The sequence below is a fragment of the Triticum aestivum genome, chromosome 2D (assembly GCF_018294505.1).
Source record: "Triticum aestivum cultivar Chinese Spring chromosome 2D, IWGSC CS RefSeq v2.1, whole genome shotgun sequence".
Taxonomy (NCBI): Eukaryota; Viridiplantae; Streptophyta; class Magnoliopsida; order Poales; family Poaceae; genus Triticum; species Triticum aestivum.
This window is the reverse complement of record NC_057799.1, coordinates 177,581,558-177,593,678: the sequence shown is the minus strand read 5'-3', so window position 1 is coordinate 177,593,678 and position 12,121 is coordinate 177,581,558. Positions and strand designations below refer to the sequence as shown.

The window sequence follows — 12,121 nt, the reverse complement described above, 5'->3', positions numbered from 1 at the left end:
CTGGTCTCTGAGGAATTTGTTCTGACTGAGGATTTAGGAATTTGCCAGTGCGGATTGCCTACACAGTGAGGAACATGGTAGCCCTAAGGAATTTGATACACAAATTTCCGACCATTGTTGTGCTATGCGCCAGCTGTCCCAAAATATCTACCCACCTAACGGTCATATCATTGAAGGGCATTTATGTCTTATCATGTCGGGCTGCTCCCTAGGCTATAAATAGCCACCCCCTATAACCACTAGCTGGTTGGCTGCTCCGAGAGAAACTGACACTTGTCATTTGAGAGCATCCCATCCTCCGAGGACTTTGAGCGAAAATTATCGAGTGAGGAAAACCCAAACCCAAACACCTACAAACCCAAGTGATTGAGCATCACTGAAGAGATTGATCCTGCGTGGATCTGACGCTTGTTACCTTTGAAGATTGTGCTTCTTCCAGACGGTTAGGCGTCATGGTCTAGAGCATCCAAGAGGAATTGTGGATCGCCGAGTGACCGAGTTTGTGAAGGTTCGGAAGTCACCTGAAGACTTACTACGAGTGATTGGGCGAGGTCTGTGTGACCTTAGCTCAAGGAGAATACGGTGAGGACTGTGTGTCCGGGACTGTGTGTCCTCAGGTTTAAATACCTAGCCGCTCCAACCAGATGTACAACTGAGACAGCAGTTGGAACTGGTCTACTAAATCATTGTCCTCACCAAGCCTACTGGTTCTATTTCCTCAACTCTTTCATTTCCTTATTACTGTGTTGTGTGCTTGTCATATCTGTGTTTGAAGACTTTGACTGAAGACTTTCTCAATTTGCTCAGTTCAATTTCTTCAGTCTGTTTGTCTTCATCCTGTGTTATCATGTGTTTACGCTTTCAGTACTCTGTGCTTGTCTTCATTTCATCATGATGACCATGTTTGTGTTCTGTTATGTTTACTTCTGAGTACTTATTCCGCTGCAAGTAGTTCTTCGCTAAGGAATTTCCTCACCAGCAAATTCCTCAGTGAAGAATTCATAAAAATCGCCTATTCACCCCCCCCCCTCTAGTCGATATAACACACTTTCAGTTATAAGCGCCATATAAGGTTTCGCGGGATAGTGATCTCCTTGGTACATTGTCGTCATTATGTGTAGCATTTTTCAAAATGATGAAGTTTTAGAACAATTGCAAGCAACAAACAATTTTGAAGGGTAATCGTGTTTTTCGTAGGACATCCAAAACTATTTTTCGGTGTTGTTCGTCATTACAACATTTATAATATATTCAATTTTTTTTGAAGAAAACCAAACTTGTGCCTCCATGCATTGAAATAAAAGTGTATAGTTATAAGCCTAAAAGGCAAACATTACAGCATAGTATGTCACAAAACTATGCTGGCTTAGCATCCACACAAGTATAGGGGATGCAAGACCTATCTAACCTTCACCGTGGAAAGAGAAAATCCAACTCTAAAAACTAGTTGATGACGTCATAGACCGCCAACATCGTAAAACGAACATCTGTATCCTTGACTAGGCACACTCTCATACCTCACCACCACTAATTAGACCAGATCCGGATGATGCAATTATTTGGGGGAGATATTTCCCTTGTAGGCCTCAGAATCACGCAAAAAAAACATCTTATAGACGGTGTAGAGGACTCAAAAACGTGGGCCCCATCCTCTGCACCATCACAAAACACCATAGGCCTCGTTTATCGCAAAATATATCCATAAATGTCGGTCAATGCCCATCGAGTGATCCCATGCGACCAAGAAGCCACAATACGAGATCCTTCACGATGTATTGTAATCCTTGCCACCTAAGGTGGCCGCATGAGCATGATGTTAACTTCCTAGGATGAGCTTGCTAGAGCCAAAGTGGATACCAACAACATGCAAACCAGCCCGGATCCTACCTCAGTGAAGAACACATCCAAAGGGGGGTAATGTTGTCCACACCACCATCGTCTTGGCAAGCCAAATATAGGCTTTCTTTTGAAAGATTTAGATTTAGGTTTTTGCCATCTCGCAAGGACACCCCAAAGGGAGGCAAGGTAGCGAGGACTAGACCGCGAGAGGTAGAGGTGAATCAAGGATGCTCGATAATGCCATCGAGTGAGGAACGACGCTTGAGGGCATTGCCACACCGACACCGACACATGTTGAGCTAGTCTTTCGCCCAGAGCGTCACGAGGACCCACCATAAACGATGTAACTCTACGGCAAACATAATAACAAAATCCTATCATCATTTATAGCCGTGACAGCCCGAGAACCTAGTTGGTCCAGGGCGATGCCAGGCCCAGGCAGCCGGGATCGTGCCCTCTCGTTCCTTTGTCCATTGTAGATACAGTAACATTGTTCGCTATGGTAGCTCTGTTGTTCGCCATAACGATTTTTTTTCTTTTATGGTTGGGTGGGCAAGAAAAGGATTTGACTCTTGAAGATATCAATTCATACGCCTGCTCCATACATTCAAAAATATTTTTAGTACTTTCTATGAGAATGGATAAATAGAAATGGGTATATTTCTCTTTCTCACGGACCGTGCCTCCGGCCTGGCACGCCACATGTCCTGGGTCATGGAGCGACGCACGGGCGCTGTGAGGTAGTAATCTCATCTCATCATTAATGAACTTGTAGCATAGAAATTTAGTTTTTTCTTTCCAAATTTATCAAAATATGGTTGTATCTTAAAATATGAAGAGGCTAAGTTTTCTCCCAAATACTCCTTCTGTTCACAAATATAGGATGTTTTAACTCTTTGTGAATGGAATGTATATAGACATTTTTTAGTGTGTTTCTTCACTTAGTTCAGTCCGTATATAGTTCATATTAATAAAATATCTAAAGCATATTATATTTGTGAACGGAGCGAGTAGCATTTTTGCACGCTTAATTAGCTACTGGGCAAAGAATTCCCCCCAAAAAAAGCTACTGGACAAAGAACATCACAAGTCTACCTGTCATAATTTTACTTTCATGAAGGCGGGTGGAAAAAGGTGTTTTTTTCTAGCTTTTGAAGATACGAACAAACCGTGGAAAGAAGTCGGACCGATGGAGCTCCGGTTCAACCTGTGCTTGCTTAACGTTCTTCCTGACGCGTGTGCGTGTGACCAAGTATGTTGGAAGCTGTAACTCGATCTTCCCTTTTATCCGAAGAGATTTCCCAACAAGTTCATCGAGCTCTGTAACATATGATTAGTTTGATTTGACGACCTTACTTTCCTGGTACAGTCAAGAATTCGAAGTTTTGAATCACACCAGTCATTTTCTTCCTGGTCCACCGAAGAAACCAAGGAGAGGTGGAGATTACTATAATCTACCTATTGCCATCCCTTCCCTGCAGCAGTGTTTTGAATCTCTGACCACCGGATCTGGATCCGCACCAGTGAATTCTAGATTCAAAAACCGTCGCCGTCCAGCTAGAGAGCTTCGCAAATCCAAACTTCAAAAAATGGTGGCGGTTGCTTGACTCTTTATCAATATATGCTTCACTGCCTCGCCAGAAGAAAAAAAACCGACTACGTTCGCTTGCCAACATTTAACACCAGTCGCTAACACGACGAACAGCCTTAGCCATCGGCCGATCACGCGCAGGGAACAGAAAGAAGCTCCAGTCGAAATTGAATAGTACAACTAGAGTATCCCTCCATTCTTTCTCTGCCGTACAGTTACATGCTGACCTTTGATCCTGTCAAAATTCCGAGTTTCTGAGCCTCTGACCGGACCATCAACCCGGACTCGCCTAGTCAGTTGGCCCCCTTAACGCCGGGGGTGGCTGCTGCATTCTCATCCACGAACAGGAATAGCTCGATCCGGGCAGCAGTCTGGCTGCTCGTGCATGCCACCGAGCGAATGGTCTCCCTGCTAGTACTCCCCAATGCATTCACAGTGACGGTGCTGGGTACGCCTGGACCGTTCGTTTGATTAGTCAGGCGAGACTGCGCAGCCCGCCGGCCAGGCGGCAGGTCCCCGCGATTTCTCCCGCTGCGTGGAAAAATAGAAACAACAGAGACGGCGCCAGGCGGAAGCGGCGCAGAAGGTTCTTGATGCGTCAAGTTGCGCAGTTGCTTGTTGGACGGGGAAACGCTCCAGCGCGCGCAGCATCCGAGTAAGTATCAGAGATCGGAAACGTAGTACGAGTATATTGTAGAGTAGTAGTAGTAGGGTGGGAGGAGTTGACCTCTCTCTTTCTCTGGATCTGCCGGGAGCAGACAGGGAAACGAGACACGGGAGTCGTTGCGAACATGGAATGGAAAGCTTTGCTCGAGGCATGCATGATGGGCTCGTCTTCGTCTTCTTCTCGTATACAAGTAAACCCGTCCTTGTCAGGCACTGGAGCTCGAGAGTGATGATTGGTGTTCCTGTCTGGCAAGAGGGGAGTACTTTTATTGTTGCGAACGAGTCTTGTATCTTCAATTTTTTTTTTGGATTAGTGCGTATTTTCACACATCTTAAAAAACAGCGTGTTCTTGGTCGCGTAGATAATAAAAAATCTCAAAAAGAAAGTCATTCTAGCCTTCTAGGTAGGACTCTTGCGCATACGTACTTCAGTTTCAAGCACTTGTTTTAGTCGAGCAAATGCTACATTGTTCTGGACTTTGCATGCGTCTTACCTTGCGAGTCAAGATTGATCTTCTCTTTCCGTACATCAAACTAGGATCATGATTTTCTACCGCATTTCAAACACTAATGCGCTACATTTTTCTCCCTGGAGTACCCAAAACCTGCATCCATCCTTTGAACATGTAAAACAGGCACACTGTGCGCAGAGACAGAAGCTGCCGTACAAGTTCCAGGAGCGAGCCACGACCACCTAGCCCGGGCACGATCCGCCGGCCGGTTGATCGGTGACCACGTCTCAGCAAGGAAGTTGATCACTGACCACAATTAAAGACGACATGCGTCCGGCGAGTCACAGTCTGCACCGGTATAACAAACACATCTCGAACTGAAATTTGCGTCGAGACAGGACAGGAGCTGAGCGCAACATGCGCGGTTTGACTGCGGTTCCAGGTCGCGGCGAAGCACCGGGAGAGGAGCCATGTGGCGTTTGGCGACGGCGCCCACGCTGACCGGGGCGCGCGCGCGCGCGCGGCCGGGAAGGAAGGCGTCCGCGTCATGTGGAGCACGAATTAAACGCGCGCGCGAAGGAGCGGGTCGCCGCTGGGTTAAGCCGGGAGAGGGGCAGCGGCAGTTCGCCGGCGGGTGAAAGGGACGCGGCGGGCCGGGCTATCCTGCGTGCCGCCGGGACGACAGCGACGGAGGATTCCGTGCCTGCCAAGCTCCAGGATTCCAGTAGAATCTGCGTTTCTCTCTTTTTTAAAACTTTTGTCGGGCCGATGGGGCTCGAGCCTTTGCCGCGGGGACAAGGCGCGTGCTCTGGTTCGAAAGCTTGGAAATGGCAGGGCCGGGTGGAATTTACATGGTCCATTGCCGATAATTCATGCCCCCATTCCAGTAGAAAGATGGGAACAGTGTCAACAAGCCGGTGGATGGACGATTCAAAGCTCCGGCTTAAGGACCGGCAATCTGCTTGTCTTTAGTTTTTAATGTTTTTAAAAAAGTACCATGGATAATATGACCGAATTGTCTTCCTACGGAAGAAGAAGAAGCAAAATCATGGTTGAATTATGAGAAACGAATCAAAAAAATTCCATTAAAATTCAAAGTTTGAGTCTTAATTTTGGTCAAGTCTAAAGAAAGTATAAGGTTGTTCCAAGTTTTATAATTCGACATTCCAAACTTATTCTAGTTCAAGCCTTTCTCCTAGTCAAACTTCTCGCTACACATGTGTTGTCTTTCTTTCCCCTCTTGCAAGGCGACTAGGGCAAAGCCTTTTTTTCCCCTTGATCTCCCCCGGCGAGCCTGTGGGTTTGCCTCCCCTCTGTCTGCCTCTTTGGCGGCCGGTGTGGCGGCGAGAGGAATCCCGATGGCTCAGCTCCGGCTAGTAGATATGTTAGGGTTTTAGGACGACGCTCGAAGGGATGTGCTCCATGGTCCATCTTGTTTGCAGGGTGAACCGCGTTGCTAGCCGTCCGTGAGACGCCTTTCGATCCCGGGTTTGAGGGCAGCTGGCCTTTGTTGCGGCGGGGATAGATGGTTGTTGCGTCCATGGTTTGGTCTTCTGAGTGCAGGCACCGACACGATGCGTTTATGGTGGTGTCTTCCCCATGACCCAAGTTTCCTTTTAGGTGTAGGTCGCAATGGAGGACAATGGCCACGTCGTTGCAAGTGTTTTACTCCCTCCCACCGGTGCCTTCGAGTTTTTTTGTTGTTGAACACTTTCTATCTCCCACTTATGTTTTCTTTTCTCTGTAAATTGATCGCACTTTTAATCATGTATGATTGATGGTTTTGTTAATTTAAAGCCGAGCTCGTCATGCGCCCCCATTCTAACAGCAAGATCATAATCAAGGAGGTGATCCCATTTGTTGCAAACAAATTATATTTGGGGAAGATGTGAGGTGAAATAGGCCATCACCAACTTGATCTAATACTAATACCTACAAAGTTAGATTACGAAAATATCTTTGAGATATTAGATTCTTGGAAAGTGTGTTTCAAAAGAAGATTATAGGAATGGTCAACTCCTATAGTGTCAAGTAAATTGGCCCTTGAGAATCCATCAGAAAACAACTAGGTGGAACTGTTACCTTCTTTTTTTTAAAGGGGATAACCCCTTGCTTCTGCATCTGATTTCAGATGCCTGCAATTATTTTATTAATTATTCTCAAAGACCTTACAAAGTAATACATCAATATGTCTGAAGCCGCCATCTTAGCAACATCAGTCGCTACTCCTATCCAATGATTAAGGGGTGCAGAAAATGTGAGCCGAATATCCAGACCTCTCACCTAAGCCTAACATCTAAAGCCGAAGGCCCCAACCAAGCCATATGCCAGGTCGGGGGCACAAACCTGTCTGATGCACTCTCATAGGTCGTCGCTGCCTTCTTCCATCGATCCATCTTTAGAGCATATACTAACGTATCAACCTTGCCAGGCTTGCTGTCGATGCCACCACGGCGCCAGACAACACCTCCTTCCTACGCGCGTCCAACATCACACAATCGTCGCCGAGGCCCTGCCGCGCCACGCCGCCAAGACTCCACGTGGTCGATGTGTCACATGAAACGCCGCTCCACCGCAGATGTCGTCCACTGGTCCCTCGAGCCTATGTATACCTCCAAGAATGACGCCCCCAAGAGGGATACGACACAAGAGCGTCGCCATCATCCGATCGACCGATCTAAGGTTTTCCCCGGAGGTGGCGGATAGGGGTCTAGAGCTTCTTCATGATGATGCCTTCAAGAAGGGGACGGCGCAGAAAACGCCGCCATTGCCAGCCTGGCAACGAGCCAAGAGTAGGGTTTTCACCCGGATCCGCTCGAGGAACCTCCATCCAGCCTCGTGTGCACGGGACCGCCACCGCGCATGGAGCAGGCCGCACCGGCCAGATCCGATCTGACCGGAGGTCAGACCACACGTACAGCCGATCCATCCACCAGGCCCTCCATGCCACCACCGCCAATCCGAGATCCGACTGGCTGCAGAGCCGCCCGCCGCCGCCGCGCCGTAGGACCCGACCAGTCGTGCCTCCACATGCCGCGGCCCCACCCCACCCCAAGACGCGGGAGAGAAGGAGAGACCCCCGCCACCGCTATCTGCCCTCGGGCTTAGCCCGGCGGTGGTGGGAGGAGAGGAGGGAGTAGATTGGGGCTCGGCAGCGGCTAGGGTAGCGGCCCGCCCGAGTCACCCGATGCGGGAGCGACCTTCAAAATGGGAGAGATTTTCACTTCCCAGCCTCAGCACCAACTAGGGATGCATACAAATATTTTAGTATAAGTACCATGTCGATTCCAGGAATTGAATTCGGGTCGTTAGGCTGCAGAACCGCATGCCAAACCACTGAGCCAAGGTTAGTTATCTAAAAAATTGATCATAAAAATATATACTTAGTTGCCAAGAATTTGAGTCAATTTGCATTAACGGACAACACGTGTTGTTGGGCTCACCGGCTCACATGCAGACCCATATTACTTTTCTGCAGATGGAAATTCAAAATCTTCACATTCTGCACCCCTCAAATATGAAATCGATCCATGCCAAATGAAATTTTGCACAGTAAATTCCCAGTATATCTAACGCGGTGCCTTGACTAAATAGTTTGAATCCATGTGGTTTACTGTTCACCTGCCGTACAGCTACCACTGTAAACATCAAAGAAAAAAAATAAGACATAAAAAATATTCTTCCGCCGCACGTACACACAGTAGTACACATGTATAGCTTGCGGAAAGTGGGGAACAGATCGTGATGTGTGAAATCAACACCACTGAGCAATGAGTCACACACATTAGGTCCTTGTGATTTTTTAGGCAGGCCGATTGCAGTATCACACTTCAAAAATGTATAGTGGTGTTTTTTTCTTGAAGGATAAAATAAATCCACGTTGTTCCCTAAACTTTTTTTCCTTCAAGAAATGAACTCAAACTTTTTTCAGACTTACTTAACCCTCTAAACAATTACGTTTTGGAGTAGTTTACAAAGAGTCAGTTTATGGAATAAAATGTCAGTACTGAAACTTCTTCTCTTTTTTTCGAAAAAGGGTTTCCCTCTGCTTTATATTATAAAGCACCAACACCAAGCATCCAACAAGTCATGTTCAGAGTACAAACAAGTGTCAAATCATCGCTGGGGGCACAGCAAGACAAGCCCCAAAGAGAAGAGAAGAACATATTGACGTGAATGATAGTTTAGCTACCAAATGTGACCATTCATGACATGTGAAAAAGGCAACGTATTCTTCAGTATACTTTATAGAACCTTTTATGGAAGATTTTACGTAACAGAAACCAGTTGGAGGGTAAAATGCTCTAGGATGTGATCGTCCAGGGTGTTAAATGATAGAGGGGAAAGTGAGCCAAGATATTTTAGTTACAAAGTTTTGTTCTTTACGTTTTCCAAAACAAGGTTTTTCTCGACTTCCATTTGAAGAAATCATCGTCTTCAAGGTTCATGTAAAAGGTACAAAAATAACATAATATCAAAATGCCAACCGAAGGACATCTACATTGTCATTGGTTGTATTCGCTCCCTTTCTCCCCCACCCCCCACAAAAAAAATCAGGTTGGCACTCAAGAGAGGCCAGAGAACCAATTTTTGTAAAAAGAAACAACATCATTGTTGGCTCATAGGGTGGAAGTTGGAGGATCCACATAAGCTATTTCAGAACTTGGGTGTTGCTTCTATTTCGAGCATTGTTAAGAGATCGCCATTGGTTACGATCCAACACCTCAAATTTCATAAACAAAATAAATTATGTAATATGTGATCAATCTCAAATTTAATTCACTTTATGCATTAGTACATTTCTCGACGAGCATGGTGGGCTGAGGCGCAGTAGCTCGAGGAGTTTGTGGGCACAAGGCTGATGCATTCACAGATGAAGACACTGATCTGCTCCTTGCCAGAAGAATTGTGGCACTCTAGAAATGGCGGAGGATCAATTGTTTCTTTTTAGTTGGCGGAGAACAATTTGCATTACATATTCAAAAAAGAAAGAATGCCATTGTTAGCTCGTAGGGCGGAGGCTGCAGGATCAACAAAAGCTGTTTCGGCATGGTTAAAAGATCACCATTGGTGAAGATCCAAGGCCTCACATATTTTTTAATAAACAAATTAAAGCAATTATGCAATATGTGATCGAACTATAATTTATTTGACTTTGTGCAGTACATGTACATATGCCCGTCATTATTTGCAAAATCTGAAGTTGCGGTGCCTGTATGGCCAGCCGTATAGCTTATTTTACTACACATTGGCGGCTAAGGCATGCACCCATGAACCTAATTTACCGACAAAGAATCAACCAAAGAAAAACGAATGTCCTCTCAAAAGAAAAGAAAAAAAACGAACGAATGAATCCTCTGCATGTTAATTATTTGACTGTTAATCTGCCCCTTCGACTATTTGTTATTCCTGACGTGGAGCCGGGTACTTCGCTGAATAGTAGCCGTTGATTTTCCATTCAAAATTAGAGCCTTGAAACGATCGTTTCCCTCCTCTGCACTCTCACCATTTTTTCCATGTGGTACAGCACCGCGTCGGCTGCCGCTGACACCAGCTCGGCTATGTCCCTGCAGAGAGATTGCCATTGCATACAGTTAGCTCCCAATTGGTTGCATGCATGCATTTGCGCGTGGACATTCACGCCACGGATGGAATTATATATCGAAGAGGAAGAAAATGATGCATGCATGCATGCATGCGTATATGGATCCATGAGTGACGTACCCTGTGGCCGAGTCGTAGGTGAGGCCGACGGTGTTCTTGGCCTCGCGGAGCGCGTACTTGTAGCGCTCGACGTCTTGCGGGAGGTAGTCGTCGGAGGCGGCGAGGGCCTCGGGGAGCACGAGGTCGGAGGGCTTGATGTTGTAGAAGATGGGGATGATGGTCTTGCGTGACTCTACGAGCGTGGCGAGCTCCCACAGGCAGTACTCCGAGTCGAAGTAGCTCGGGGAGAAGATGGCAACGGCGACGCTGCATTCGCTGATTCCGGCGCTGATCGTCTCCCTGAGCCGGTCGCCCGGCCGCATCGACATGTTGTCCAGGAAGCCGCGGATGCCGCTCTGCGCGAGGCGGTCGTAGAGCAGGCGCGCCACCGTCCGCTTCGTGTCCACGCCGCGGTGGTTGATGAACACGTCGTATTGGGGTTCACCGGCCAGAGACTCCTCGTCGTACTCCACCCGCCGCGCCAGCACGGCGTGTCGCTGCTTCCCCCCCTCGCTCGCGCGCATGGCCTCTGCAGACGCGCTCAGCCGGGACGCCATGATGGACGACCTACGCGAAACTCCGGTTGAGGCCATTGATCGAGCTAGGTCGAGCAAGCTCAGCTGCGTACGTGTATGTGCGTGGATCGATGGAGATCTGTACTGCTACCGGCCGTACGTACGGGTGTGCAGGTAGCTAGCTAGGTCCGGGACGATCGAGACGGCTGGCTAGCTCACGACAGCAGCCGGATGAATTGATCAAACTGATGGATGGATCGAAATGTCCGTTGGTGAAATGACCGATCGGGGAGCTCAGGTTTATATAAGGCCAGAGAGCGGGAGCTATGAGCTCTGCACGTACGGCGATGGAGACCGGCGGCACGCGCGCGAAATCGTTCGCATGGTGGCTATGAGCAACTGGTCGCGGGCGGGATCAGAGGTTTGAAAAGGTGGAAAACTAGTAGAAGACGCGTACGGAGCAGCTACCGATGGAGCCATATGGTACGTGGTAGTAGCAGTCCGGTTCAATGGTGCCCTCGCAAGACGCGAGGAAACCAACCCACAGACCAAGATACTATAAACTACTACTAGTAGTGAACGTTTGATCTTACGTTGATCACTTTTACAATCGTCTAGTAGTATTTTTCGTTCATCGGTTTGCGTGGATAACATGCAGAATTGCAGATCGATCCGGCCTTTGTGCGACGAACGAATGAACGAATTCTAGGCAGCTTTGCTTTGATTTGTCAGCCAATGGGCATGCATGCTTGGACCGGAGAGGGGGAGCACATGCATGTGGAGTATTTTAGATGGATTGGGACACAAGGAAAAGCAACCGACGGGACGGGTTGGAGGTGGAACAGAGACTACTCCACGTACCACCGGGCGAGGGGCGCGGGTAGAACTACCGTTTCAAAACAAGAGACCGTTTCCTTCCTGGCCGGGACGCGCGCGCGCATGGACGCTGACGTCATCTTGGACTCTCCGACTGTACGTCCGTGCCTGCGTTCGCTTTGATGAGTTCAACTTTCAACACCTCGTACCTGACTCCTCGTCCAAATTAACCCTAGCTAGTACATCTTTTCTCGGTAAAATGGGGAGGTGATTCCTGTTTCTTCTTTTTGACAGTAGTAATGAAGACGGTGATTCTTGCTTGTTTTACCGGACGAACGGGCGTCGCGTCAAGAGGGTGCATGCCCGGTATTTGACGACATGCATGGATCCACCTCGGTGCCAGGTAGATCGATTGTTTTGGGACGTGGGGCCCCGAGACTGATCCAAGAGATCTGGGTGACAGGGACTTGAAGAGATCAGGTAGGACGGCGTGCAGCTGCGTGCATTGCGTGCGTGCGCGCATGCGTGCATACGGGTTG

General features: G+C 47.8%; 1 pseudogene; it reads right to left on the bottom strand.

Annotated features, from left to right (window-relative positions):
* Positions 1-6,640: 6,640 nt before the first annotated feature.
* On the bottom strand, positions 6,641-10,808 carry LOC123049132 (TIR-only protein-like; annotated as a pseudogene).
* Between the last annotated feature and the right edge of the window lie 1,313 nt (positions 10,809-12,121).